We start from the raw sequence: 6652 nt of genomic DNA on the forward strand, positions 1-6652 counted from the left end.
CTCAAACTCAGAACGATCCTCCTGCCTAAGCTTACTAAGTGCGGGGATTACAGGTGTGTGCCACCCCATCCGGCATGAACAATTTTCAAGAGTTGACTTGAGGAAATTTCCAAAGAAGTCTGCCTGTATAATAGTCTTTGACATTCATCCTAAATGACTTGAATATCCCATCAAAAGCTGACAGTGTGCATTCCAAAATCAGAAGTAACATTTTGAACTTTGGGGAAATATTTAATCACCAGTAGATGAAGAGCAGAAAGACCCATTTTCCTCTTTCAAAGCAAGGTGAAGGTTTTTTCTTTGCACTGAGTTGATTTGTTTCTGTACAAGGAGGAAGACTATTCATTAAAATTCATTATAGACAAAAAAGGAAATCGCAAAATGAAAAAAAAAGTGAAACAGAAGAAAGTGAGTTTGGACCAATACTGCTGACAAATCTATATTATTAACAGAGATTGTGTAACACAATGTGAAAGTCTTTATTAGGCTTTTCTGAAGTCAAAGGTCTTCTCTGCTCTGAAAAAGAAATGTGCTGGTGGTCAGATGACAGAGAAAGGAGAACACACAGCCATCTTTCCTGGTGTCTGCTAAGGATGCGTCTTCTTCTAAACCCTGTTAAGGCCTGAGCAAGGAGGGCAAGCACTAGAGCAGAGGCCTTGGTGTCATTAAGGTGTTAAAACTTGTGATGAAAATTCCTGGTGATTTACTTAATAAAGAGTAATAATTACTCAATAAAGATTAACTACTCAATAATTTCCAGGTAAATAAGTAAAATACACATTGTTGACAAAATAATTTTGCCTTTATAAACTGCATAACAATCTTCAACTTCTCTGATAAACTTTAACTGACTGAAGCAATGATTCTTTCAGTCATTGTGATGAAGCGAATTCTGTACTTTCTTGGTGCTTAGTGAGAATGTTATAAATAAAAAAATAAACAACTCATGTCATTGGGGCATGGCTCAGTGGTAGAGTCCTTGCTCTGTAGTAGTGAGGCCCTAGGTTTGATACTGAGCAACACACACACACACACACACATATAAACTTGTAACACATTTTCTGGAAATGATCAGTATTATAAGGGGAAAAAGTCAGAAAGGATATGAATGAGAAGGTAGATATGCTCCATTTTATGGGTTGATCAGAAAAGGTCTTTTGGCTATCCACATTATCTGAGGATGAGCTTTCTAGAAGGAAAAAACAAGTCCAAATGCTCTGAAATGAGAATGCAGTTGGAATGTTCTAGAAGCACACAGGGCCTAGCACTAGATGAGCCAGACAATGGTGGCTGGAGGGGAGGAGTGAACTGAAGAAAGTCCCACGAGAGGGAGTCAGGACCTTGTGCAGGGTGTCTTGTATTCCACGGTAGGGGTTTCCAGGGCTTAGTGTGACGAGAAGTGATCAGAGTGTTGAGAGTAAGGGGATGATAGTGTTTGGTTTGTTTTTTGCATTTTCATTGGATATGTAATATCTACTGAATTTGCATGGTCAAGGAAAACGATTATGACTATAATACTTTTTATACCATGATACAGATACTACAATAAAAAATGAAATAATTAAATAAATAAATAATGCTGCTGAGGGTTAAGGGTTTATTGAAAGGAACAGTTAATACTTAAATTTTTTTGACCAATATTGCATTCTTATATCTGGTAATCTGAACAACTAATCTGAAGACAACAATGTGCAATATAGTGACCATTGCAGAATTCCTACCATCTTGTCTAGTGAAGCTCTATATGGTTTCTAATTTTTTTGTTTTTATTTTTTATTCTCTTTAGTGGTTTGATCAACCTTGCATTCTTACATCTGGTAATTTGAGCAACTTCGTAGAAGATAACAATATGTGATACAACAACCACTGTTAATTCCTATCATTCTGTTTTGAAATCTTATATTATTTTTATTGTTTTTGTTTCATTTTGTTTTTATCCATGTTGTTATTATTTTGTTATCTTTTCCCTTTAAAATAAAAAAAGAAATAAAAAATAAAATTAAAAAATAAAAAAAATTAAAAAATGGAAAATATAGCTGTAAGGTGAATGTGTCAGGTTAAAAATAAAAGGATCAGGACAAAATAAATGATAAATAAGATGAATAATTAAAATAAATTCAATGGTAAGATAAAAATAATAGGAATCAGAAACCCAAAACTACTTGGATCTGTTTAGATTTGGTTTTAAGCTACCATTTAAGAGACACTTACTGTATATTTAACAGTTTACTCAAAGAATGGCCCTTGTGAGTGAGAGAATAATTATTGATTTTGTTTCATGTATGTACATTATGTAATAAAATATTAATAGCAAGTTGAAAGAGGATGAAACACTCAGAGAGGTAAGAAAGTTGCTTGAAGTTACACTAAGTTCAAGAGCCAATATTTTAATTAAGATTTCTTTCCCAAGTCCATGCTCCTTACTACTATGAGTCATCTTAAAAAATTATTTTTGAAGCATCTTTCCCCCATGGTGCATGTAGAGTATGGCCTAAAAATGCATCCAGTGTGTCCCATCCACGACACCCACCCCCACCACGTAGCTGCAGTGTCAAGCACCTCAGCCCCCTGTCTAGGATTTCACTGCCTTCTGTTTGTCACTGTTCCTCAGGACAAGGAACTTGATAAGCTCCCCACCTTCTCCCAAGCCTTTCGTGAGAGGTTGTGATGACAGTACTCACCCTGCAGAAGAAGCCTGTCTGGGTAAGTGAGCTTGTTTCTCACAATGATGATGTCAGTCTCTTCGAGGAAACCTTTCAGGAAGACAGCACTGACCTGGAAATCCAGAACAGGGGAAAAAAAGGACAGTGAGGAAAACACAATTACCACAAAACTGGGATTCCTGATTTAATCAGTGTCTCAATTCTTCACCATAGCTCATTCTGTCTCCTCATCATTGACTCATCTTCCAGAAACATTTTTTCCCTAAGAAGGTTGACTTTTTTTTTAACCTTTTCTTTTGACAAATTTGAACAACCATCATTAATTTCTATGTTTGGCACTTACTCTAGAGCCATTTCCTTGATCCGATTTACAATAACAGCCTTGCCCTCTAACCCACTTCCATGGCTCTTCAGCCCTCTAGTATTTTAATCTTGAGATTTCTCTTTTTGAATGAGTTCTTCCATTTCTCCACCTCTGCTATCTCAGATTAGTCAAGTTTGGTTTTTGCTTTTATTATGCTCTTCCCTACTCTCCAATTCATTTATCATTAGTTTCTAGTCTTAGCTTCATTTAACTATTATCAAAGCCCCTTTCAACAGGCAAATATGACCTGTGTCTTAATGCTGTAAATGTTCTCCAAGTCAGCTAGATCAGTCATTGCGTGTGTCAGTCTCTATTTCATAGAAGACAAACCATGTGAATTTAAGCTGTGTGTCTGATTTATTCACTTACATCAATCTGTTCTGTCTCCCCCCAAATTTCTGAATTTATCATTCATTTTCCATATTTGTTGCATTTTTTAAATCTCTGAGTTTAAGACTCTACTGCATTTAGAGTTAATACCTCTTATTTTTTTGTATTCAGTCACAGACTGTTTTCCCTTGGTCTGTGCTGTCGATAGACAAGTAGATAAATATTCTTGCTGGAATTGGTCCTGAATCTTACCCTTGCCACTGTCCTTATAGGTTAAGATGTTACTGATTCCGTCTACCCTCATGTATAAGATCTAGCTATGCAGAATCCTGGGGCTCATCATATCCAATACATATTCATAACCCACTTCATTCTTTCACTGTCTTGACTTATTTGTAGAGTATATATCACATCAACATCTCAATCTGATTTTCATTGTTTAGGAGTTTGCTTTGTTTAAATACATTCCATGCTTTCTTAATTGCTATTAAAGAAATTTACATAATTATGTTGGTTGCAAGACATCAAATTTTATATTTTTCAGCTTTAGTGAGATCTATAATTCCTTTTTTTTTGGTACTGGGATTTGAACTCAGGACTTTGCACTTGCCAGGGAAGTGTTATGCTGCTGAGCTATACCCCCTGCCTGAGATTTATAATTCTTTTCATTATTCTTACTTGTTTTTAACCTACTTTTTTCAACAGCAGTTAAAAATAATCTATGTCTTTCTCAAGTCTCTGATTCTTCATAATGGTAGCATAGTTTATATGTATCCTAGAATTGTATGTCTTATAAGACCATCCTCAGTAACTACTCTGTAAAGCATAATATTCTTCAAAGGTTGTATTTTTGTCTTTCTGTGTCAATTAGTTTTTTGACTGGAGTGACACAGATAGACTCTTCCACAGAAAATGGGATTTATCAGAACGATATACATAGATTTCAGAATTAAGAAGTCAAGAGACATAGACTTCCCATAGAGATTCTATGGGAAACAAGAAAATCTCAGGAAATAAAAATAGTTTATTCAGCAGCAAAAACAACTTGGTATTCCAGGCCTCACTTCTTCAATGGATCCATCTATTTCCAATCTCTTGTCACTCTGCTCACACTTTAATTTCAAAGGGGAGAGCATGCTGTGACCTATTTTGGGTTCTAGATGTTGCTTCTTAGCTAGGTAAAATCAAGACCTCCAGTTACTGACCTATCAGATTGTAACCAAGGGAGAAGCAGTGCTTCCCTGGAAATACCAGAAGGGTAATTAGAGTTCCATAAAGCAGGGAAATTGAATGCCTTGCTATCAAAATACAACAAAATTCTACCACACATCCTGTTCCTGAGAGAACTGCTTCTGCTCTTTCCTAACTTGATATTCCCCATAAGATTTTCTCCCGCTCCCTCCCTGTCTCCCATGTTCTCTCTCCCTGTTGAAAACCATTATATATTTTTGACCTCCAGCTTACAAAAATCATATTCATTTGTCTTTTTTCTTTATGTATTATCCAGAGGTCTATCTACTTAATTTTAAATTCTTATTGGTTTCATGTGAGAAATATCTTCCCAATTAAGCTCCTCTCTCTTTGCCCCAAGTCCAACCTATCCCAGAATATTACACTAAACACCAAGATAATTTTTATTTTTTCATTTTCTCCAATCTAGTTTTTATGTTGTTCCAGAATTTTTTTTCAACAAATACCTTAACATAGCCAAAGAATTGGAAATCCTGCAAAGTAAGCTCTCCTACATATCATATTCGACTGAAGTCAGAAACTGACAGCAGAAACATATTTAGAATACAATAACTTTTTTCTCTTGTTTCCTATTATTTGTCTTTCATTTCATACTTTAAGTATTAAGAGTTTCATATAAGGGAAGCCATGCAATATTTAAGCTTGTGTGTCTGATTTACTCTATTTAACATTGTGGTTTCATGGTGCATTTATTTTCCTACAGATGCTTCAAGAATTATATTTAGGATGTTAAAAATTTCAAAGACATATAGAATAATCTTATCATTTGTTTTCTGTGGAGTACCTCTGCTTAAAGAGAATTTCTGTGGCTTTTTAGCAGCTCAGTAATAAAGCCCAATATTTTTATCCATTCATGCAAGGCCATATCTAATCTAGTCTCAAATTACCCTTCCCATAATGAATTATTTTCATGGTTTTAGCTTCCTTCTATAAACACATAGTCCATGTGTATGGATGTTACAGTGGCTTGTCCAATAATCTTCCAACCCCACTAGACAATAAACAAGGATTTAGAGAGAAATGGCCCCACCTCAGATCCAAAGTGGCCATGATTATTTTAATCCAAACATATAACCTGTTTCTACTTCATAATGGTTGATTCAGACAAATCAAGTTAACACCAGGTGGTCTACTAAATATGCATACCCAGCATGACTAATTTAGGGGCAGGGTTGGGATCACAGAAAATTCTGAGAGCTTTCACTTTTTCTCTGGATCTTGCAGTATGAGGGCTTAAATATTGGAACTATCACAGCTCTTTTTCTCCTGTGAGGGAAGCCAGACTAAGGACAAAGTTAATCCAGAAATGAGGGATCATAAAGCAAGAAGACAAGAGCCATTAGATAATGTTCTCTATGAAGCCCACCTGGCCTCACAATCTCTAGTTTCATGAATAAATGCATTTTATCACAATGTTATTTGGAATCCACTTTTCTACTATGAGTTTGTTGAAAGCATCCTTTTTTTTTTTTATTGAAAGCATTCTGATGCATTACTTCTATGAGTAAGATGACCCCTCTCTCCATCATACACTTGGAAAATATGTTCTTCCTTTTAAAGCTATGCTACATCCTCCATGAAACCTTCCTTACCTGGTGGACCAGAATTATGTAAGCTTTTATTTTCTTATGGCATTTTATTGTTACTTTATTATGATCAATCTTAGGCGTGCACTTGTTGAGCTAAGGGATGCCCATATATGTAGTAAAACATCATTCCTGAGTGTCTGTGTGGATACGCTCAGAAGAGATTAGCATTTGAATTGGTGGACTGAGTGAAGAAGATCTGTCCTAACCTACAAGAGAGAGCATTATTCAACTTTTCCAGAAGCTGAATAGAATGAAAAGGCAGAGGAAGAGCAAATTCACTCTTCTGGCTGGAACATCATCTTTTCCTGCTTTTGGGCATGGATGTTTTTATTATCATAAAGTCAGTTCTTATAGTCTCTGCCTCTTATTGTTTTTCTGTATGTCTCTCCTCACAAAAACACATGCATTCTCTCTCTCTCTCTCTCTCTCTCTCTCTCTCTCTCTCTCTCTCTCTC

General features: G+C 35.7%; 1 protein-coding gene across 1 annotated transcript in view; it reads right to left on the reverse strand.

Moving 5' to 3' along the window:
* Positions 1-6652, reverse strand: part of Kitlg (KIT ligand) — a 152870-nt gene that overhangs the window by 48111 nt on the left and 98107 nt on the right. Inside the window, exon 10 of the transcript XR_001235502.1 lies at positions 2682-2775. The gene's annotated coding sequence lies outside the window, so the exon portion shown is untranslated. The remainder of the gene's footprint in view (positions 1-2681; positions 2776-6652) is intronic.

The sequence above is a fragment of the Chinchilla lanigera genome, unplaced genomic scaffold (assembly GCF_000276665.1).
Source record: "Chinchilla lanigera isolate Chin_1 unplaced genomic scaffold, ChiLan1.0 scaffold00004, whole genome shotgun sequence".
Taxonomy (NCBI): Eukaryota; Metazoa; Chordata; class Mammalia; order Rodentia; family Chinchillidae; genus Chinchilla; species Chinchilla lanigera.